Below are 24,727 nucleotides of genomic sequence, written 5' to 3'. Positions count from 1 at the left end.
ATTGCTAATCGCAAATTGCAACCTTCATTCCTATGAGCCTCCTAGCCCATGGAAATGAATGGGTAATTTGCAATTAGCAATTTGCTCATTGCAAATTAGGAATGGTAAAGAATTGCTATTTATTCCTTAAAATTCGCTATTTAGGAAATGCAAAATAGTTTGATGATACATATGGCGGTTCATCTGTAACAAGATAAGAAGCTTAGGGATACATTTATGATGACTGGCGCAATGAAGTGGACATTACTTACTTCATTGGTAGGCCTTTACATGTATTATCTCCTCTGTATTCTTCATCAAGCGTAACTTTAATCTGCAATCCTGAGTAGGCCTCACCTTAAACAAACCTCTGGATAGGCCACACCTTATCGTCATCCTGAATTAATCATTTAAAATGCTAGGGACAGATTTATGATAGGTGTATGCCTCTTTTGCGCCACTGTGCGTCACTTTTATGATGCAGCGGCGGTGCAAAAGATTTGCTATGAGGCGACAAAATTACAAATTGATGCATTTAGGCAGATATGTCATGGTGTAAAAAAAACGTACCACATGAAACCGATGCAGCAGTGATGCAAAACATGCACCATGTTGCAAGACAGGCCTCACTTGGGGCCATATGTATCAAGCTAATTAGCATTCGCAAAGATCAAAATTCTGCGAATTTCGGCCTTTGCGAATGTTAATTAGACAAATGGTATGCATCAAACAAGTTTGATGCAAAATAAGGAGTAGCAAAATTTGCTATTCCTTATTTTGCGATTGCACTGAAGCATTTGCAAATTTTGCGATTACTTAAATGCAATGTATCAAACAAAAAATATGTAAAAAATGACATTAAGGATTTGGAAACTATTGTGGTAAATTGGTGGTAATTTGCGAATTCTTTTCAAAAAGCTTTTTTTCAAAAAAACAAAAGGTCCCATATGACGCCAACACATGCCCTTAGGGCATGTATGTGTGCCATATGCCCCCAAATTTCTTTTTCAGGGGTGCAGCAGGGTGTTCTTGAGACACCCCTGCACCCTTGGAAAAATTCCTAATTTGTGATGAGCAAATTGCTAATCGCAAATTAAACCTTCATTCCTATGAGGCTCCTAGCCCATGGAAATGAATGGGTAACTTGCAATTAGCAATTTGCTCATTGCAAATTAGGAATGGTAAAGAATTGCTATTTATTCCTTAAAATTCGCTATTTAGGAAATGCAAAATAGTTTGATGGTACATATGGCGGTTCATCTGTAACAAGAAAGAAGATTAGGGATAGATTTATGATGACTGGTGCATCACCAGGGATGTGTCAGTCATCCTGCGCCGCTGTTCCGCCACCCATGGTGTGCTGCATTTACAATGCGGGGCATCATGGGGCAAAAATGGCACAGATGCGTGATGTATCTGTGCTGTAAAGGTAGTGATTACTGGAGTTGTATCGCAAGTGCGATGCAGCTCAAGCAAGGCTCAGGGGTGCCCCATCTCCACAATGTTGCGTCAAGACCTATGCCTGCTTAAAGCAGGCGCAGGGTTTTGACGCAGCTTTCTCCTATCTGATTGTAAATACGGCACACCATGGGTGGCAGAGCAGCGGTGCACGTTAACTGGTGCATGCCTGGGGATGTGCCATTTAACATAAATCTGCCCCTTTACATTTAAGTATGTGCAGGACACACAGAGTCGGTGAGGCTTATCCAAGGTTAAGAAGAGATGAGTCCTGTTCACTGAAAAATTAGACATAGTCTTCACCTGATCAGCATTGCTGGACATGGCTAAATAATAGCTGCAAAATATTACTCTTGTTAAACAATTTTACTATTATAATCTCTGAGATTTGTCTCTTACTCTGCTACATCTCATTGTTGTTATCTTTCTTTAAAGACAACATCAACATGAGTGACAATCTGCAATCAGTTGATTTTGACCTCATCATTGAACTTGTAATTGAAACATCAGTGGATGTTGATCCATTGGATGATTTAAATCCTGAGGATGAAGAAGAGCGTGATGAGGATGCAGATTTGTCCGAATTATATGACATAGGGTGGGAAGCTGACCTGCTTGAGCCTATGGAAATATAAACATTTATTTTTAAAATGTATAATTAATGAAAAGTAAAAATGTAAACCGTTTAATTTAAAAATAAAGACACCTTCAAAAACAGGTTATGTGTAGTGTCTTCAATAAAATATTAAAATATGCTCATAAAATTAGATCAGATTCACATATAAAATAGCACAGGTAACATAAATATAAATGTCATTTCTTTTCTGCTATTTCTGTATTGTAAATTTGCCAAGGACTAAAAAATCTTCTATTTAAAATGTCAAGTAGTGTGTTAAGTTTTTGATCATTGTTATTGATTTACTGTTTGGTAATAATGGTTAATAACATTTTTTATTATATTTTACCACAGATTCAACTGCAGATCATTTCAAGATTTCACTATGCCAACAATAGAAAGACAGAGAAAGGCTGCAAAACGTCAAAGACAGCAGGTGAAACAAAATAAGCAGCAGTCCTCTAACAAAAATATTTGTCAAGTCACGAAGAAAGCACCGGGTAAGAGCACAAAATATTTCATAAGAAATATGTGTAGTAAAAAAAATATTACTACAGAAAATGTTTCAGTCCATAAAAAGAGAAGCAAATCAAATGGAAAGGAAAGGCCAATCAAAAATGTTACTGCTAGAGCAAGAGATAAGTCTGTGCATGATAGTAGAAGGAAACAACAGTTTAGGGACATTCGTAAACGAATGTTCCGCAACAGGATAATTGGCAATTTGTTAAAAAATATTAAGAAAGGTCAACAGAAACTGGTTTTTTATAAGAGAAAAAAAAAAGTTGAGAAAGTTATTGATCAGGCATTTGAAATTAAACGTAAGTTATTTATTTTGATAATCAATAGAATTAGGAAGCTAAACAAGGCAATTTATGATTTCAAAAGAAATAGTAGATGGAAGAGAATAGTTAATCGTAGTAATTTTTGTGAAGTTTTTTCTGGAGAATGGATGCATAGTTCAAGCTGTGAGGCATTTTTTAATGAGGAGAGTTATTTCCAGGATAATGATTTGGTGCATGCAGTTGACACCAGTGGTCGTGCTTATGAAGTGAAAGATGGTTGTCCAGTTGAAAAAGAAAAACTTGTGACAACAGAGACAGAAGAGGTGTTAGGTAATGAGGTTTTAGGAAGACGTGCTAAGGGTCCTGTGTACACCTGGAAGTGTAGTAGTATTTGCAGTGTGCGACAGGATTCCATCAATTTGCTTTGTGATTTTGTACGGTCATTTAATAAGAAAAGTTTGAAGCAGAAAATAAGGTTGTTGCAAGAATTAGATCCTTGCAGAGTGAGAGAAGTAACAGGTTTGCATGGTCATTCACTGGCTTGTCTTTCCAGGAGAGTATGCCAGAGTGTTTTTCATCATTTCAGGATGCTAGCAGTGCATCATAATAAAGTGAGGAAATTAGTTAGAATGTTGTATTATGCTAAGAGTCCAGCAATTATGCCTAAACAAGTATGCGCTGCTCTTTTGCATGGTTCTGAAATAGATGTGAAGAACATATGTGAAGAAATTGAGTTTTGTTACTTTGGAAGTAAAGAGGAGAATGTTGAAATTGACCCAGAAGAAGAGGGTAATGTGGAAGATAGTGTACAGGTTTCCAGTACAGATAATTTCCAGAGGGAAATTGTGACGTTTTAGGTGAAATCAAGTGAGAGGCCTAATTTCACTTGTGTGTGTTGTCGACGCACTTATTATAAGAATCAGACTAAGTTAGTGGATTTATATGCAAAAAGTGAAAGGGAAAATAATAGTGAATGGAAGGATTTTGCAACATACTTGATGGTAGAAAATTGTTTTGATTTGGGATTTGATCAACGTGTGTGTACTTATTGTTGTTGCAAATTAAATCAAAACCAGATGCCTGCTAGAGCAGTTCATAATAATCTGGAATTGGTTGAGATTCCTTCTGAATTGAAGGATTTAAATACTTATGAATCTATTTTGATTCAAAGTATCCATCCCTTTCAGGCTATTGTAAGAATGGAGCCAAAGACAGGGAAATTGCCTCCATCAGATTTACAGAGAGGATTAAAGGGAAGAGTTGTTTATTTGCCTCTAGATTTGAAGAAAAACATTAACACAATTGGAGTAGAAAAAGTGGAAGAGGAACCTCTGGTTATCTTAGTTAATGGGGTTCCGACAAAGAATAAGAAAATATGGCAAGATTTAGTAGATGTTAGGAAAGTTAAAAAGGCAACATTGTATTTGAAAAAAAATAATAAATACTATAAGAATGTATATGTTGCAGAAGAGGAAGTAAGTGAGGAAGAGGATAGCGATTTGTGTGCTGGTCAAATTGAGAAAGTAGAACCCTCTACTAGTGAAGAAATATATGAACATTATAGTGTTCATCCTTTGCATTCCAAGGAAGTCATGGGGAATGCTATTGAGTTGTTTCAAATGAAACAAGCCAAAGGGAGTCCCATTAGTGTTTGGGAGGAAAGTTTGGAAGCTCGGTGTTTCCCACAGCTTTTTCCAACAGGTCAGGGAGGAAGATATGATGAGCGACCTCATCAAATTCCTGCTTCTGAATACCGGACTTTGCGATTGTATGCAGGAGATGCTAGGTTTCGACAATGCATTCCCTATTTGTTTCATCTCCTGTTTGAAAGCGATCTGTCTGGACTGTCATATGCAGTGAACCACATCTTGAAAAGTGGTATACACATGCAAAACATCTCGGCAAGTGACTTTATGGATAAAGTCAATGTCCAAGACAGTATTTTGGATTCTCACCTGATTAATCTCATGGCGTGTCAGCGTAATACTAATGAGTACTGGTACCGTCGTCATGGTGATTTAAAATGTATGCTGAGGAACTTAGGTACTCCCACATGGTTCCTCACTCTGAGCTGTGCCGAGTATGGCTGGGAAGACTTACTTGAATTTCTACGAGAGGCAAATGCTAACGTAGATAACATCGAATTCAAGATACCCGGAGAACTGTGCTCTTTGGATCCAGTCAATGTATGTAGGTACTTCAATCATAGATTTGAAGCTATGATGTCTTTCATCATGAATAAGAAGAATCCACCTCTTGGAGAGGTGTTGGATTTCTTCTGGAGAAAGGAGTACCAAGCAAGAGGTGCTCCTCATATACATATGTTGCTGTGGATCAAGGATGCACCTAAATTTGGAACGGATCCAGAAGACTCAGTGATGAGTTTCATCCAACAGTATTCTACGTGTGCTGTTCCAAACGCAAAGGAGAAGAAAAGCCTAAGAGAAAAAGTTCTGCGTTTCCAAAGCCATCGATGTGGAAAGTACTGCCGTCGTAAATTCCGAAACAAGGACAAGTTCTACACCAAATGTCGTTTCGGCTTTCCACGACCGGTGATTTCTAAAGGAAGAGTAAACAGTTTGATGTCTTCGCTGCGACATAATGTCATGAAGAAATCACCTAAAAACACATACAATTTGAAGAGGAACGAAGAGTCCAAGTACATCAACGACTACAACCCGGTGATTTTGTCCATGTGGAATGCTAACATGGATATACAGTTTGTGGCTGATAACTGTATGGCTGTGGCTCGGTATGTGACGTCTTACATCACCAAAAAAGAGAAGACAGAATTGAAGGATATGTGGGAGGACATTTCCCATGAAAAGAGCCTCAGCAAGAAGTTGTACAGTTTCAGTTTGAAGATGTTGTCGCATCGAGAAATCGGAGCGTACGAATGTTCTGACCGGTTGTCTTCAGCAAGTCTCTATGCCAAGTCCAGGAGTATCATTTGGGCGAGTCTTGGTCTTGCTGCAACGCGTAATCGAGTTCTCAAACCTGTGCGGGAAATTGAGTATTTGGCGGAAAAGGAGCCAAACAGTACCGACATTTTGAAGACCAACATGTTGGATACATATTATCCAAATAGAAGCAGTCACCTCGACAATGTTTGTCTGTATGAGGTTCTTCAAAATTACATATTCAAGAGGAACATCAAAGAAGATACTGAGAAAGGAGTGTATGCTGTAATAGGAAGTGAGGGATGTCTGGTCAAGCAAAGAAAATGCCACTTGGTAAACCATCGAAAATTGAGTGGCGAATCTCCTGAAAAAAAGGAGTTTTTCTATTTAGCACTTTTGCAACTTTTCAAGCCTTGGCGTGCAGAAGAGGAACTGCTTGGAGATTTCCTCTGTTACGAAGACTCTTTCAATGCCGCCAAGGAGACCATAGAATGTCCTGCTTTTCCCAAATATGTAGAAATGTTGAATGCGGAAATTGAGCAGGAAGCAACGATTGCAGCCGAGATTGCCAGAGACAGTTCTCAGGACAGTCAGAGTTCTGCTTCATTGAGTCAGGATTCACTAGGAGGACCTGTTATCGAAAATGAAGCTGCCACTGCCATGAATGAAGTGGAAAGAGCCATGGCACATGCTCAGGATAATGCGGTTAACTTAGAAGAGTTGGAAAGACAACGCAACGTTGAGCAGAGGAAAATATATGACGAAGTTACCATGCAAATTGATCATGGATTAAGTCATGACAAGAAAGAGTGCTCATGTACGTCGTTGAAGCCTGTCCGACTGTACGTGAGTGGAGAAGCGGGAACTGGAAAAAGTTTCCTCATTAAAGCAATTTCATGCTATTTGCAGGAAAGGACAGAGTCATCGCTGTCTTGTGTTGTCACCGCTCCAACTGGACTGGCAGCACATAACATTAAAGGGATTACTTTACATCGTTTACTGATGCTGCCAGTGGAGCATGACAACAAATTACAATATCACAAGCTATCTGGAGATGCTTGTTTTGAAGTTTCAAGAATCTTGAGGAAAATGAAACTTCTTATCATTGACGAAGTAAGCATGGTTTCCAATGTCATGCTTGCCTTTGTGCATTTGAGAATGCAAGAAGTTCTCAAAACAGAGTATGATGTGTTATTTGGTGGCAAACACATCATTGTTTTCGGAGATCTTCTGCAGCTGACACCAGTGAAAGGGCAACCTGTGTTCAAAATGCTCACGCATGAAGATACCAGGAAGTGCCTAGGCAGCATTGGCAACGTCAATATATGGTTAAACTTCAATTATGCTGAACTGCATGAAAATATGCGTCAGGCGAAGGATGAAGTTTACAAGACTATTCTATAAGATGTTAGAATTGGAAAAGTGACCGAGCATGGGAAAGAAGCTTTACATGCACGATTACTGTCAAATTTATATCCAGAACAAGATGTTGTGCCTGAGAATATTTTTCAGAAAATTACTGATAAGAAATCTGGAATATGTTTGATGCCAACTCTTGCAGAATGTGCCAAATTCAACAACAAAATGTTGCATTTAGAAAAGCAAGAGATTGTGAAACTGGAAGCTATTGACAGAGTAGAGCATATGGGATCAACAATTATTTTGTCTGAGAATCTGAAAACAAAATTGGATTCATTAGAGAAGAGTATATCTAAAACTGCAGGTTTTGAAAAGACTCTGAATGTGTGCTTGAACTGCCGTATAATTTTAAGAAGGAATTTACATGTTGAAAGAGGTCTGGTAAATGGATCAATGGGTAATGTTGTTGATTTTGTAAAATACAGAAATAGAGATGGAATTGAATTTTTAAAAATTAAATTTGATGGCATTGAGGAAGTACAGCTAATTGGTCGTTGCTCTGCTAGATTTTTGCTTGTAAAAGACTTATATGTTCGCCGTAAGCAGTTTCCTGTTTGCTTGGCATATGCGGTGACAATCCATAAATCGCAAGGTTTAAGTGTAGACTGTGCATTGGTGAATATTGGCAGTTCTGTGTTCAAGGAGGGTATGGCATACGTGGCATTGTCACGAGTTAGAACTTTATCGGGATTGTACTTGATTGAGTGTGATGTCACAAACATTTGTGCGGATCTAGATTGTGTTAAGGAATACAATAGGTTAAGAAGAGAGTATGCGTCACATTTGCCTCAGTATCCTTTGTTTGAGAAACGTGTGGTAGGCCGGAAACGAAGAAATGTGACCAATACTGGGGAGGTTGTAGCAAAAAGACGAAAAGTCGATGAACCTAAAATTACAAGCAGAAACAAAAAGGATTCTGTTGAAGATGTTGTTGGTTTTCAATTTGAAAACAGTTCTGGTGTCAACTGCTATGCTAATGTAGTGGTTAATGTTTTGTTTTCTCTAGAAAATGTAAAAGAAGAGATTGTGGTCAATTCTGATCAAAGATTTTGCAGTTTGTTAAATTCTGTGTTAGAGAAATGTAGCACTGATAGAAGAAACATAGAAAGTGTGTCTGAAATTCGAAATCTGTTATACAGATGTTCAGGCCAAACACAATTCTCTCAAAATATTCAGCAAGATTGTCAGGAGTTTTTAATGTATATGCTTGATGTATTGCATGCTGAAGGTGTAGATGTAGATCAGCTGTTTGGGCTTTCTTATCAATGGCAGCATGACTGCGAGAACTGTATGGTATCAAGTACTACTAGTGTAGACTCAGAAAGATTTATATATTTAACTTTGCCAGACAGTAAATCAGTCTCCTTTAATAAGCTAGTAAAAGCAGCTGATCACAACATGGAGTGTAGCCAATGTAAATCTGAAATGATGTCCACATTATTTATACGAACATATGGCCAGTATGTCATTTTAATGTTCCAACGATGTAGGCCTGATGGAACAAAATTGACAACTTTAATTAAAAATGTTGTAGCTTCGCAGTTGTCAATATCAGGAAGGACTTTTGTAACTGCAGCAATTATATATCATGACGGCCCTTCAATAACATCAGGACATTATACAGCTTATTTAAAGTGTAGAAAGGCTGGTCATTCTGCAATGATTCTGTTTTAATTTTCAAAAAAAAATTGCCATATGACCTTAAAAACTCTTACCTGGTGTTTTTAAAACCAAAATTTTAGGGAAAGAATCTCGGGATGTGCTCTGAGGAATTTCAAGAAGTTCTCATGGCTCCTACACTATTTGGCCTTGAGGATAAGTGTAGTACAGAGACATAACTTTTTACCATAACACTGGACGTCATGGAGAAATACATGCACTTTGAATGAGTTCAGAAAAACTATTTCTTTTTATAAGCTAATTGAAGCAGCCAATCAAAACATAGAGTAGAGGGAATGTAAGTCTGCAACGCTGTCTACTGTTTTACATTGCTTTGTGATTGAAAGTGATGTAGAGAATTAAATAATTGTAGTGGTCATAGAGTTAGTGTAAGTCTGCTTCATAGTAAGCAGTATCAGTGTCATAGGAAATGTAGAACATGACTGAGCAAGAAGGGGAAGATATTACTATTCCAGGATTGTGAAAATGATCTTCAACATTTTAATTCTGAAAGTTGCGGAAATGCCAAATGACGGGATTGGCTTACAAGAAATCCAAGAGTTATAAATGGGTCTGACAAGATTTGGCCTTGTGGAAACTTGTGGTAGAGAGCAAGAAGTCATTTATTGCATGTAACATGTTTTTAAAAACGATGGAGATTTTCTTTCAGAAAGTGGCGGGCTGAAAGTAATAACAGCACAAAAGAGTGTAAGCTGTTCATAGGACATCCTTTGACGTCATGGAAAGTAAGTTAACGTTAAGGAGTTCTGAATTCTGATTTCTTATGTTGTATGGGTTTTTTAAACACAATCATTTTGATTGTGATTTTTTTTCCCCGCTGTTATATGATGAATACCTTCAAGTCACTGTTTTTAGTGAATTTTGATACATTCTGAGAACAGCAAAAATAAACCATTTAACATGTATAATTAATTCTGTACTGTTTGCATTTATGATGTATATGTAGAACTTGTAGGAGGCATGGAGAAGGTGAGGCTTCTGTAAGTGTCAAAGTTGTTGCATGCAGTGCTGCACTTCTGCGTATTCTTTCATATGCTAGACTACATCTGCACAATGAGATACCTAAGCAAAGGAAACACAAGTGATGTGATTGTGAAATGAGCAAAATAAATTGCACGTATTTCAATTACATCACCTGTGTTTCCTATCATTACGAATCACATTGTGCAGATCAAGTTTAGGTCTGTCCAGGGAAACATAGGAGGTTTGGACTTTGTTCAAGAGTGCAGTGGACATGACTCACTTCATTGGTAGACCTTCACATGTATTATGTACTCTATTCTCTTCAACAACTCGAAATTTCATCTGCAACCCTGAGTAGGCCTCAACTCAAAAAAACTCTGGATAGGACACATCTTATTGGCATCCTGAAGCAATTATTTAAAATTTTTGTGTCTTGCGACACTTTTCTGAGACAACAGCAATGCAAAAGATGCACCATGTTTTAAGATAGGCCTCACTTCATCTGCATCAAGATACTGTTAGTTTAAAATGTATATCTTTAGGACTGTGTAGGGGGCCTGGAGAAGCAGAAGCTTCTGTAAGTGTCAAAGTTGTTGAAAAACTGTTTGTCCTTCAATCTTTTCCCTTGTCTTTTGTAATTTTTAAATACATGTTTTAATATTTTTGAAATGTTTGTTCTCTCTTTCACAGATTGAAAGTATAAAAACAAAAAGTGAGTAATTTAACGACAATTATAAGGTAAATGCTTTGTACTCTTTTCGTTACATTTCTATCACATTCACCTACTATTAGTTGCACTGCTTCATTTCTTTAACCCTCAGTTTCCTGCCTTTGCTACTTCCCTCATTCCTTTCTCTATTACCTACTTACTCAACTCCTTCCACTCTTTTTCTCAGTCCCTCTCTTCTCATAGTTCCTCACTCTTGTTCACTCACTCTGTCTCTATTACTCTTAGTGTCTTTGACTGATCACTCTATCACTACTTGTTCATAATGCTTTCTCTGTGTAGTTGAAGCACACTAAGGGGCATATTATGAATACAGCCAATAAAATTATTGCTCTTTTTATTGGCAGAAAACTGGTGCAAAAGTGGTTTTAGCGGCAGTTTTCTGTCGCTAAAAGCAGCTTTAGCGACACATTTCTGCCAATAAAAGCTGCAAAACTTTTATTGCCTATGTTGATGATATGGCTCTATGTTACTTACATTTCTTTGCTGTTTCAATTAATCTTTTTCTGTTATTTTTTGTTTTCTGTTTTCTATTTTTTCTCTCTGTTATTCCTCATGTTTTAATCTTATTTTGAACATTCACTCACATTCTCCAAGAAACTCTTCTTTGTTAATGTTATACTCTCTTTTTTTTTCTTTCACTTCGTTATCTATTTTGTTTTTCACAATTATACCCTCTTCCGTCTTTTCTTCGGTAAATAGATCTATTAAACAGTATCTCTTCTTTACTCCCTATAGCTGTCTTTCTTTTAACATCACTCTCTGTTTACTTTCCTTATACTTACTCTTTTTTTTTTGTTTTTTTTTTTTTTGGGTTAGCTCCCGGTCCGCGTACCGGGAAGCTAACCCGGGAGCGAACCAAAAGAAATAGAGCTTGCCAGAGTGCTAAACATTCTAGCAATTTTTTTTGAAAGGGAAGGTAGTTCTGAAAAGAACTTTTTTTTTAATATTTTTGTTGTTTTATATTTTTTTTGTTTTTTGAAATTTTTTTGGGTTTTTTGTATTTTTTGAACGATTTTATATTTTTTTTGGTTTTTTTTGGGGGGGGGGAAACAACAAAAAACAGGCGTTGAAAAGGGCTCAACAGGAGCAAAAAAAAAATTACTGGGGGCAGTTAGGGCAATCATGGTGTTCATACGCCAGGTTTATAGCATTGATGCTCATGTTGCCACACGCTAACAACGCACGACAGTGCATACAAGAGTGTATCATGTGGCCAAAATTCTCTTGTATATTTGGCACAGTTTCCCGTGCCTCTTCTGGTGTTAACGCAATTGGTAATCTTGGTCTGGCCACAGGAGTTGGTCTTGGATTGTCCTGCATATCCCTTATTTCCGCCCGGCTGTAATTTAGTGGATGCTTCCTTGTCATGTGCCTGTGCATTGTGTGATTTCCGTAACTATATTTCTTGTCCGTCCCTCTTGATAATTGTTCTTTGCATATGCGGCAGGTGACATACCTCGCATTGACTTTTTTTTGGCCACAAGGGATCGAATAAAACTGCCAGATGAAACTGGCTTTCTTTCTGGAAACCCGGGGCACCTCTTCTAAGAACTGTGGTTCTTCTCCCTCCTCATCCATTTCTTCATCTTCCTCCTCAGTGTTGGTAATGACCTGGGGAGGTGGTCCTCTCTTCCCATGAGGAGGTGGAGGTGGTGGTGGGGGTCCACCAGCTGAAGCTACCAATGAAGCCATTTCTCATATAGTAGTAAAGGTCTTCCTCTCACAATGATGAAAGTCAGAGTGAGGAAAGAAGGAGGGGTTTTCATCATTTGGGAAAAACAATACTTCTCAACCAATGAAAAGTGTTATTTTTAGGTCACCTGACCTAGCCTTACATCATTATGAAACCAAAAGTGAAATGAACCAATGAAAAGTGTTATTAACAAGTCACATGACCTGTTATGCTTACGTTACGCGCTCCGGTCCGCGCCCCGGATAGCTTCCGGGTCACTGCGCTTCGCGCCTCGGTCCGCGCCCCGGTGCACTTCCGGGTGCGCTAACGCGGTACGTCACAAGACGCATTACGCGGCAACGCGATACGTCGCGTTTTCGCGACGCGCCGCGGATCGCTTCCGGGGAGCTGCGTTTCGCGCCTCGGTCCGCGCCCCGGGGCACTTCCGGGTGCGCTAACGCAGTACGTCATAAGACGCATTACGCGGCAACGCGATACCGTCACTATGTTGATTTCTTACCGGTTCGCGGACCGGGTCGCGGCTTTAAATTGTGCTAACGGGAAGCTTCCCGGTTCGCGGACCGGGAGCGAAACAAAAAAAATATTTTAAAAAAATTATTAATAAACATATAAAATATATTTTGGGATTTAAAGAAGAATACATTTTACAGCTATAGATATTAGCTTTTAAAAAACCAATGAAATTCACTGAAAAAACCATAGGTTATAGACCATATATAGTTAGGAATTAGCATTTACAAAACCTTGAAAATTCACTGAAAAAACCATAGGTTATACACCATATATAGTTAGGAATTAGCATTTAAAAAACCTTATTTTACTCACACAAAACCATTGAAATTCCATATATAGTTAGTTGTACTAACTATATATCGCGCACCCGCAATCCACTGCTGATCATGTCACATATTACATCATTCATGACATGGTCAGTGACATCACTGATGACATCACTGATGACATCTCAAATGACATCACTGATTACATCACTGATGACATCTCAAATGACATCACTGATGACATCACTGATGACATCACTGATGACATCTCAAATAACATCACTGATGACATCTCAAATGACATCACTGATGACATCACTGATGACATCTCAAATGACATCATTGATGACATCACTAATGACATCACTGATGACATCACTGATAACATCTCAAATGACATCTCAAATGACATCACTGATGACATCTCATTTGACATTACTGATCACATCACTGATGACATCATTCATGTGATAATACGATGAACCTCTTCAGACTCTAATATAACCTTAGATACACTCAGTGTAAACACAGACTCGCAGATTGTCACTCATCCATGAAGTTACACACACACCTAGTCAGTCATGCAAACAATCAATCACACCTCCATTTCCTTAACTATACAGTTAAACACACCTTACTTATTCAAACATATACTAAAACATATTTACTCACTTATACAATCCTGGATACAAGTTCACAATGATCCATACAGCCACTCACACATTCACTGGCTCTTATGCACAGTTATTTATATATGTCAACTCTCACATGTACTGTATTTTACATATGTACTTACTTTGACATGTAGCACTGAGATATCTATTCACTCACCAATACAGTCATGCACACAGTCAACCACCCATACAGCTGTTTCCACATGCACTTTTGAACCCATACATCTATGCAGAGAGTCATACACCTCCCAGCCACCCATACACACTCTCAGTCTCCCATACAAATACTTGGGCAACCAATCAATAACCCATATAGTTAATCATATAGCTACTGATCAACACATGCAGCAGTTTACAGAACAACAGACATAATGATGCACAAATTAAGACAGTTTAGTCACTAACCCATGCACTCAGTGAGACACATTTAATCACTCACTCATACAGTCAGTCATGCACCTACTAAATCCTTTGTTCAGACACTTCTACATCCACTCATTCTTCAATATGTAAGACATATTTTAACTTTACAGAAACATACAGTCACTGGATGTTGTCATCAGTGATGTCATCAGTGATGTCATTTGAGATGTCATCAGTGATGTCATCAGTGATGTCACTGACCATGTCATGAATGATGTAATATGTGACATGATCAGCAGTGGATTGCGGGTGCGCGATATATAGTTAGTACAACTAACTATATATGGAATTTCAATGGTTTTGTGTGAGTAAAATAAGGTTTTTTAAATGCTAATTCCTAACTATATATGGTGTATAACCTATGGTTTTTTCAGTGAATATATATATATATATATATATATTACCTACTGGCGGTCGCCAGTAGGTATATATAGTTAGGATTTTTTCCCTATGGGTTTTTTGAAAATTCTATGTCTAATAACTTTGGCGTTTGTGGACGGAATTGGCTGAAATTTTCAGGAAAATGGCACATTTTGTTTCTGAGCAGCCCCTGAAAATTTGGGGGGGTTTCGTCAAGGGGGGGCCGAGAAAAAAGGGGGGTCCCAAAACGTGTTTTTAACATTGATTTTTCCATAGGGCGGTTAGCCTCACTTTTAGCCCGAACGGCTGAATAGATTTGCACGAAACTTGGCAAAATTGTAGGGACTGGTAGCCCGATGTGCCTTTTGTAGGTCTCAATATATGTGCTCCAGTGGATTTTGAGAAATTAACGTTTAAAAAAAGATATATATCTGTAGCAGCGGACCGGGAAGCGCTCTAGGACGCGTACTTTTCGCGCAACGGAGCTTTGTGAAGCGAAGCTGATTGGTTCTCTGGCGTCTGTCAACATTCCAAAAAGTCCGTAGCTGCCGCCATCTTGTCTCTCGGTAGGATCGAGAGGCAAGAGGAGGCCAAAACAAAGGGGCAAATAACCATAAGGGGGCATAGTAGATCCTCTCTGACCCCCTAGGTTTAATGTGGAGGCTTTAAAACGGCCCCGCGGGGCAAAAAAAAATAATTTTTTTTTTGTTTTTTTGCGTGGGTAGCGCCCGGTCCGGGAACCGGGAAGCTTTCTGGGCAGCGTACTGCAATGAAAAATGTATGATAGACTTTTATTTTTTAAGGATTGTTTATTGTGTTTAATAATTTATTAAACTTTCTAACGCGGCGCGTCATATGACGCATTACGCGACAACGCAGGTCCAGAATATAGTGAAAATGTCTCCACCAACCAGCGGACGGCACACAACCCCTTTCAGCAGGCTAAATAGTTCTGTTAAATGACAACAGAAGGGACAGGCAACAAGAACCATCAGTCAAAGAGGGGAGGGCAAGTTCTTCTCTACCGGGTCACGTTGGAGCGCTACCGGAACTGATCGAATTGGTAGTCTACAGTGTTTCTGGATGTTTCAGACTGAAGCTGGCGTTAGCATGAGAGCACCACCATTTCGTAGCTCCGTCGTGGCCATTCCACGAGCAATCATGCTAGGCGCTCCCCACCAGAAGCCTGCGGGAGTCGGGGGCCCCCCAAGACTTTTGTAGAATCTTCAAGGATGAGGGGACGCTTTCGAGAATGGAGCCCAAGCTCTAGCAGACAAGCGTCCGAGTTCCAAGGTGTCGCAGGCCCATTTTAGTGGACCACGCCCAAATCTGAAGAGATGGCCGCCATTTTGAGAGTCCTGTGGCAGCCGCCTATCGCTGCGCCGCAAGAGCGGGAGCAACTCAAGTACATGGTGAGCGAGACGCTGTAGTCGAAAGAGCGGGCGGTAAACAGCTGAATAGCGGAAGAGGCACAGTGTAGCAAAAGCGGGCTGAATGGCAAATGAAACGGAAAAGGGGTGCCCCACTACAGCGTGTCTTTAGGTGAAACGGATTGTGGGACAAGGTGAAGAATGGAAGAGTCACCAAAAGGAAAAAAGTTCCGCTTGACCCCGGGAGCCGGCCACCTATGTCGGGGGCGATCTCAGGCCACACCAGGGCAACACGACTTGGGGAGGGGGACGGAGCCAAGCGCCCCCTCCGAGTCCGCGACATGACACCGTCCCTCGGGGGCCTCCGTCAAGCGGTTCAGGGTGGCACCGCATCACAACAGCCCCCACTTACTTTAAGAATAGTGAAGATGAAGCAATTGCAAATAGGCTTCAGACAATGTTACAAGCACTCCTCAAAACTTTGAACTTTCAGAGTGCATGAGTTGGGACAGCGAGGGGTGATTTGGTTTCTCGGATTTGGTTTCTCGGACTGTTTTTCTGGTCTCTCACCACTGGCATAGTTTAACGTTTTCTTGTTTCTAGGACATTAATAGGTTTTATCATTACGTTATGTTATCGTTTCTTTGTTTGTTGTTTAATAAAAGTTCATGTTCATCAGTGGCCTACTGATTTTCGTTTTCCTATTTTTTTCTTTCCAGGTTGTTTCATGGTAAAGTTTCTGTTAACAGGATACAGTGATCACTTCGTTATTATTGCATATGTCCTTTTCACTAGGGGTGCTCTCTGGTCGGGCCAGATGACGTATCTCTAGTAAATGGTCCGGGTGAAAAAGGTGCATCAATCAGTGGGGAGTAGATAGGCATGACAGATTACAACGGGGGAGAAAGGTCCGCATTACGTACCCTTTCACTACTTGCAAAGATTTTCCTACGTTTATATGCAAACAGGGAATACCTCCAAAAATAACTAATTCCCAAACAGTCAATGTTCGGACAATCAATCAATCAATGAGGAATGAAATAGGTACGACGTGTTAAAGGCTTGCGTTACCTACCCTTCACTATCTGCAAAGGGAGAGAGAATATTCCTATTCTTCCTCGTTTGCAGGTAGAGAAGATCCTTAAGAGAATTAACTTCGAACAATTCAATGCTCGATTGAAACAATCAACAAGGGGTACTGTGAACACAAATGAACGCCGCTTATGTACATACGCATTGCTATTTTCAACAGGTTGTTCCTAATGTTTCTATTTTAGCGAGGTCAAAAAGAGATCCCATTAGTGGCCTACTGATTTTGCTCGATTCCTTTTGTTTTTTTACACGATTTTTCGCTATCTGCAAAGACTAAACAGAGTATTGCGACTCTGTGCTTGTTTGTAAATAGAGAATGAACCAAAGAGAACAATCAATCAAATGGAGAGAGAAGCAGGCACGACGTATTACAAAGGGGGCAAAGGGCTGCGTTAACTACCCTTCACTATCTGCAAAGAGAGAGTACTCCTAATAGAAATGAGGGGTGGGGGGCAGTATTCAAAGCAGATCAGTGTGCATAAACACGAAAATGTTTTTACTTACCACGTACTTGACATTCGACAGCTTATGATATTTGCTATTAAAAAACCATTGAAATTCACTGAAAAAACCATAGGTTATAGACTATATATAGTTAGGAATTAGCATTTACAAAACCTTGAAAATTCACTGAAAAAACCATAGGTTATACACCATATATAGTTAGGAATTAGCATTTAAAAAACCTTATTTTACTCACACAAAACCATTGAAATTCCATATATAGTTAGTTGCACTAACTATATATCGCGCACCCGCAATCCACTGCTGATCATGTCACATATTACATCATTCATGACATGGTCAGTGACATCACTGATGACATCACTGATGACATCTCAAATGACATCACTGATGACATCACTGATGACATCTCATTTGACATCATTCTTGTGCTAATACGATAAACCTCTTCAGACTCTAATATAACCTTAGATACACTCAGTGTAAACAGACACTCACACACTGCCACTCATCCATGGAGTTACTCACACACCCAGTCAGTCATGCAAAGAAACAATCTCACCTCCATTTCTTCAACTATACAGTTAAACACACCTTACTTATTGAAACATATACTAACACATATTTACTCTCTTATACAATCCCTGATACAAGTTGACAATGATCGATACAACCACTCACTCATTCAGTGGCTCTCATGCACAGTTATTTATATATGCCAACTCTCACATGTACTGTGTTTTACATATGTACTTACTATGACATGTAGCATTGAGATATCCATTCACTCATCAATACACTCATGCACACAGTCAACTGCCCATGTAGCTGTTTCCACATGCACTCTTGAACTCATACACCTAGTGAATAAACTGCTCACACATCTATGCATAGAGTCACACACCTTGCAGCCACCCCCACACAAACTCAATCTCCCATAGAAATACTTGGACAACCAATTAATAACACATATAGCCTCTCGTATAGCTAATGATCAACACATGCAGCAGTTTACAGAACAACAGACATAATGATGCACAAATTAAGACAGTTTAGTCACTAACCCATGCATTCAGTGAGACACATTTAATCACTCACTCATACAGTCAGTCATGCACCTACTAAATCCTTCATCCAGACACTTATACATCCACTCAAGACATATTTTAACTTTACAGAAAAATACAGTCACTGGATGTTGTCATCAGTGATGTCATTTGAGATGTCATCAGTGATGTCATCAGTGATGTCACTGACCATGTCATGAATGATGTAATATGTGACATGATCAGCAGTGGATTGCGGGTGCGCGATATATAGTTAGTGCAACTAACTATATATGGAATTTCAATGGTTTTGTGTGAGTAAAATAAGGTTTTTTAAATGCTAATTCCTAACTATATATGGTGTATAACCTATGGTTTTTTCAGTGAATATATATATATATATATATATTCAAGATAAGAAATCCATACTCGTTCGTCAAGGAAATCATCCGGCACTCGTAAGCGGGTATCATAAACTTAGGCATTTTATTTATTTAAGTTACATTCATCGACGCGTTTCGGTAGTCAAGCTCCCTTGATCACGATGTTTGTACTGCCATTTGACGCTCCTAAAAATACACAAAAAGGGTAGCAAACAGTGTAAAAGGACAATTCAAATACACACAAGTTGCCTTCTAACTTGGCGGCCATTTTAACACTTGCAATTCAAGGGAATCATTGCACAGCAACAGTGAAAATATGCTACCTGTTCAGGGCAAACACTAATAAAAGAGTTATAAATACGAGCATCTTATTATTATTTTACATCTCATTTTAGAAGAAATGTATAAAAACTTTGTTTAAATAACACGCAAGTGCGTGAAGAACATTATTTTCAACTGTTCAAACAATGAGGATTCCACAATTGTCTGGGCAAGTGCCCCTAGATCATTAGTGCCTCAAAAGGAAAAATTCGTATTCATAGAATTATTCACAATTTCATATTACATGCTGTGCAATTTTCGTCCCCAATTGATTGGTTCCATAAGACCTTAGACAACTTTGCGAAATTGTTCAACTTAGTTTGCCTCATGACTATTTCAAGTTAATCTAATTGGAATGAAAAAACTGTTCCTAGTAATGATTTTCAATTCGCGAAAACCTTAATATTTCATCATAAAGTGCTAGTGCTTTTTGTAAACAATAATACTCTCTTACTGTAAACAAATTCTCCATATGATGCACAGAGATCAAAAACTAGAGAATAAAGTGCTAGTTCTTCAATACGCTACATTTCCAAAAGTGCTAATGCTTAAATACCAACAATAGTACTCCGTACTCTTTATGTAAACAATCCACTCATATTGCACAATAGCAAGAATTTTGAAAGTGTCAGTGCATAAAACAATTTGAAAAGCATTACTTAATTCATTCCATTATTTCAATTACATTTCAATTTTACCTATTATACTACCCTTTACGCATCAAGAGAAGTGAAGAAAATATTTTTTGAAAATAACTATTTGTCAATTAAAAATATTTCAAATTCATAATTTTGGTATGCAGTTTCGGTATACTCGAGGTTGTTCCACAATTTCATTAACTATTCATGCAATCAGGCTAAGCATGTATATAGATCCTCGTCAACATTCAAACCCTGTGGCTCTTTACAATTGAACTCCAAGATAAAATATGTTTCCAATTTTCTGAGCTCACCTTTCCTGTTACCTCCTCTCTTTTTCAATGGGACCTCTGCAATACACGAATATTGGAGGCCTGCAGGGTTACTTTGGTGGTGCGACTGAAAGTGCTGCGCCACAGGGTATAATCTGTCCTGATTAACTATTGCACATCTGTGCTGCAAGATTCGCTGGTGCACTGGTAGAATAGTGCTGCCAATATATAGTTTGGGGCATGGGCATTGTAGTAAATAAACCACATATTCACTCTTACAATTAATGGCACTTCTGACTGTTACTGTTTTGTTAAAAGAGGTTCTAAAATCCGTGCGATTCATTCCATGCTGTCAAGCTTTACACTTAGAACACTTTTTGAAACCTGGCTTCAGTTTCAGCCAATCGGTGTTACTTTTCTTTTTATCTATGAACTCGCTTTTTACCACTAGATCTTTCAAAGATTTGGATTTTTTATACGTAACTTCAGGATTCTTTTTCACCTTCGAACCTAACACTGGATCGTTCTTTATTAAATACCAGTGTTTTCTTAGAATTGCTCTTATTTCTTTATGTTTAGTATTGAAGGTTGTTATGAATCTTGAAGAAACCTGATCTTTACGCATTTTATCCAAATTTTTTGTTTCTGAGTTCTAGATGGTTCAAAAAGTATATTCTGTCTTGACAGCTTTCTGGCCTTATTGGATGCACTTTTAAGGAGCATCTCCTTATAACCTCTTTGAATGAATTTCTGTGTCAGTTCAATCCCAATCTTGTCATATTGCTAATCACTGCTGCAGGTACGCCTAGCTCTGTAATATTCCCCAAATGGAATACTTCTTATAGGAGCCGTTGGGTGGGCGCTTTCAGCATGCAGGATTGAGTTCCCTGCAGTTGTCTTACGGAACACAGTAGTTTCCAATTTATTATCTGTGGGAGTAATCCTAATATTGAGGAAATCTATTGTTTTTTTACTTGAATTCCCCACGAATTCCAGATTTAGTGAATTCTGGTTCAGATCCTCAATAAATAGATCGATTGATGTCTCCGTGCCCTGCCACAGCACGAAGACATCATCGATATACCTAACCCATAGTAGGATGTGTTCCGTCCAGTGATCAAGGGGACCCCCTCTGAGCACCTGATCCTCCCACCAGCCGATATGTAAATTGGCGTAACTGGGGGCAAAACAGGTGCCCATCGCGGTCCCCCTCTCCTGGAGGTAAAGATCACTGCCAAAGAGAAAAATATTTTTTGTTAGACACCACTCCATAATTTCAAGGATCATTCTATTTTGTAACGCAAGTCGAGCCGGTCTCATATTAAGATAATGCTCACACGCCCTCAGCCCATCTACATGTCTTATGCTTGTGTACAAGGTTGAAATGCCTAACGTTAGAAGAACCATCGTTTCAGGATCCCAACAGATATCATATATACATTTCAAAAAATCAGTTGAGTCCTTCAAGTATGAAGAAAGTGATCGGACAATAGGATTCAAGAAATAGTCTATATATCGCGATGCGTTCTCAAATAGGCTTACACACGATGAAATGATGGGCCTCCCTGGTGGACTAGTGGAATTTTTGTGGATTTTTGGTAGCATGTAAAAGACTATAACCACCGGATTATCTTGTTTGATGAACTTATGCTCGTCCCAGCTAAGCAGTCCATTTTCTCTCCAGTGGTCCAGTCTTTTATGAAACTCCACTTTCACATTTTCATATTCCTTGGGGCTTATTCTCCTATAGCAACTGCAGTCTTGCAACTTACTCAGTGCCTCCTTCTTGTATTGCTCTTTCCCCCAGAGAACCACGTTACCTCCTTTATCGGAAGGTTTCACTAGGAGTCCATCTTCCATCTGTAATTTTTTCACTGTCTTATGGAAAAGTGCCTTTTTTGGATTCATTTTGTATTTTCTTTGATTATCCTGGAAATACAAATTTTTTAGATCCCTTGTTATGTTCTCCCCAAACAAGTCTACGTTATCTTTCATAGTCTGCGGGAGAAACTTCGAAGGAGCTCTAAACGGTGTGTGATCGCTCGCTTGTAGATCTTTTATTTCTTCAATATTGTCGTCCTTCTCTGTTTGGGAGGTATCATCCATTAGTTCCATCATATCAGTTATAGCTGGTATATCATTAACGCTAAGGAAGGTCAAAGGGGTATCTGACATAGTTTCAACTTCCGACTCTTGGGTGTTTGTTCGTCCTGCATGTAATTTTGTCAATTTTAATTTTCTGATATACCTAAAGAGGTCCATCCTACTGTTTGGATAATTTAATTTGTTCGTATCACAGTAGGAGAGACCTAACTTTAGGATTGTCTCATCATCCTGGGTCAGCATCACAGAACTCAAGTTAATAATGATAGTGTCCTCGTCAGTTATTTTTATTATTTCTTGGTGTTCGAGCGCAAGGTTCTTTTTGCTTGCCAACCTTGTGCTCCTCCTGTACCCCTCGCCTCCTCTTCTTTGTCGTCTTTTCCTCGGCCCCTTCCCCATCCTCTTCCCTTTCCCATGCGATGGGCGGACTGTTGCTCCATGATCATATATATATATGACCTACTGGCGGTCGCCAGTAGGTAGTTATAGTTAGGACCTATTTTCCATAGGAAATCCGCAACATTCTATTTGGAATAACTGTGCATTGGTTGATGAATCTTCGCAAAATTTTCCTGAAAGTTGGAGATGATTCATCAAGCGGGGGCCGAGAAAAAAGGGGGGTCCCAAAACGTGTTTTCCCCATGCAATTTCCCATAGGACCTTTAGCCACAGCTACAGCCTGAACTGCTGAACCGAATTACGCCAATTTTGGCAGAGATGTAGTCCTCAGTTCAGACTCGTGCCTTTTTCTTAAATGGTGTCAATCTGTTCAGTAGTTACTGAGAAAATGACAGTTAAAAGCATATATATATCTATGGGTGCGGTGGATACGCGGACTCTGAGCTCACCGTGTGCGCACCATAAGCGCACCCTTCCAATCATGCGCTGAATGCTAATTGGTTGTCAAGTGGTTGTCAACATTCAAAACCAGGAACTGTTGGCAGCCATTTTGTGCCTCGGTAGAAGCGAGGCTTAAGAAGTTAGTGGAACAAGTGTGCAAAACATAGAAAGGGGGCAGGGTAGAAATATCCTGATCCTCTAGACCTGTTTAGGGGACCCCCAGGGCTGAATTTTTTTTTTTAACCCGACAGGTGTTTCCCAATGGGGCTTCTTTTATATTTAGCCCCCGGGGGGGCAAATCCCAGGGGCAAATTAAAGAAAATTATGGGAGGCCCCCTAGCCCAGGGGAACGCCACCCCCCTGCTCTCTCTTTCAAAATCCAAACCAAGTTTGCTATGGGAGGGCGGGTGCCGTGAGACTCCCGCCCTCTCATAGCAAACAGCAGTGTCCCGGGAGAGGGCTCCAGGCGGGGGGCCACGCAGCCTCTTTTCCACAATACTGAAAGCCCCGGGGGGTGGTGGTCCCCGGGGATTGAGCAGGTCGTTAAGGCCCCCACCTCTATTTTTGCAGGGGGGGCCTTGAAGCCCCACCCCAACCATTGATTTTATAGCCCCGGGGGGTGGCTCTCACTTTTGCATAGCAAACGGAAATGTTGAAAAAATCTTCTGGTAAGATATCAAAGGGTTTTGAAGTCCATTTTTGCCTTTTTTGTTGTAGTTTGCTGCCATTAAAGCGGCGACAATTGTAACGCCGTCTTTGTAAATATGCCCCTAATTTTTGTAATGTCGACAATCCTGTCTCCCATTTAAATAGGCACAAAATAATTATTGAAGTGCATTGTGAATCATGAAGCAACACTGTCTAATTGTGATCGATAAAGAATTGAAAAGTTGTGTACTTCTCTTGCTTGTATTGTGCATAGGGCAGATTTACAAGTTCATTGCGTTACTATTGCGTCACTTTTAAGATGAAATAAGTGATGCAAAAGTGGCGCAAGGGGCTTATAAATTCGCTACACAGTGTTCTGTCTTACTTTGCTTTCCTTTCTGTCATGTAGAGGATCCTGGGTAAATATAACGGTTTCTGTACAGCCAGTACCTTTCAATCCTACCCCCAAACTGCTTACCCCCTGTTACCATAGTAACAGTTCATGGAACACTTAAGTGAGCACAGAGGTTAGAAGTTCACCACAGAATGTTGCTAATCGAAACAGTTACTGTGCTGGAGTTGTAAAGATTTTCCATAGGAACCGTTAGTCGTAGCTATAGACTCTGGTAAAGAGCTGGTAAAGAGTTAGCCTCAGTATTATACTTCTAGTTATAAATATCATTTCTATTTTTAAATGTTTTCTAACTATATGATGATCACACTAAATAATAGTGAAATGTTGTCAGAAAAAGAAGAGGTATATACTTTTTTAAATTAACTTTTATTAAAACAACAACTAGAAACGTAACTTTAAGATAACAATATATTAAATAACTAGAAACATAACTTTGACATAACAATATAATAAACAAAATGTGATATGGACTCCAATAGAAGTAGGGTAGGTAATCTGCAAAACAAAAATGAAATAAGTGTTTAAAATTAGATCGATGTGACTGAAGGAGGTAAAAGATTACAAGTTAAGGTAATACTTGGCAATATTTCTTAATTTGCAGGTCTGCAGTGTGCCTGATACATTCCACCCCTCTTATAGGCCCACATTCAAGAGGTGTCTGTACGGAATTGCCTACTG

Source organism: Lissotriton helveticus, chromosome 6 (assembly GCF_964261635.1).
Source record: "Lissotriton helveticus chromosome 6, aLisHel1.1, whole genome shotgun sequence".
Lineage (NCBI taxonomy): Eukaryota > Metazoa > Chordata > Amphibia > Caudata > Salamandridae > Lissotriton > Lissotriton helveticus.
This window is presented reverse-complemented; position numbering follows the sequence as displayed.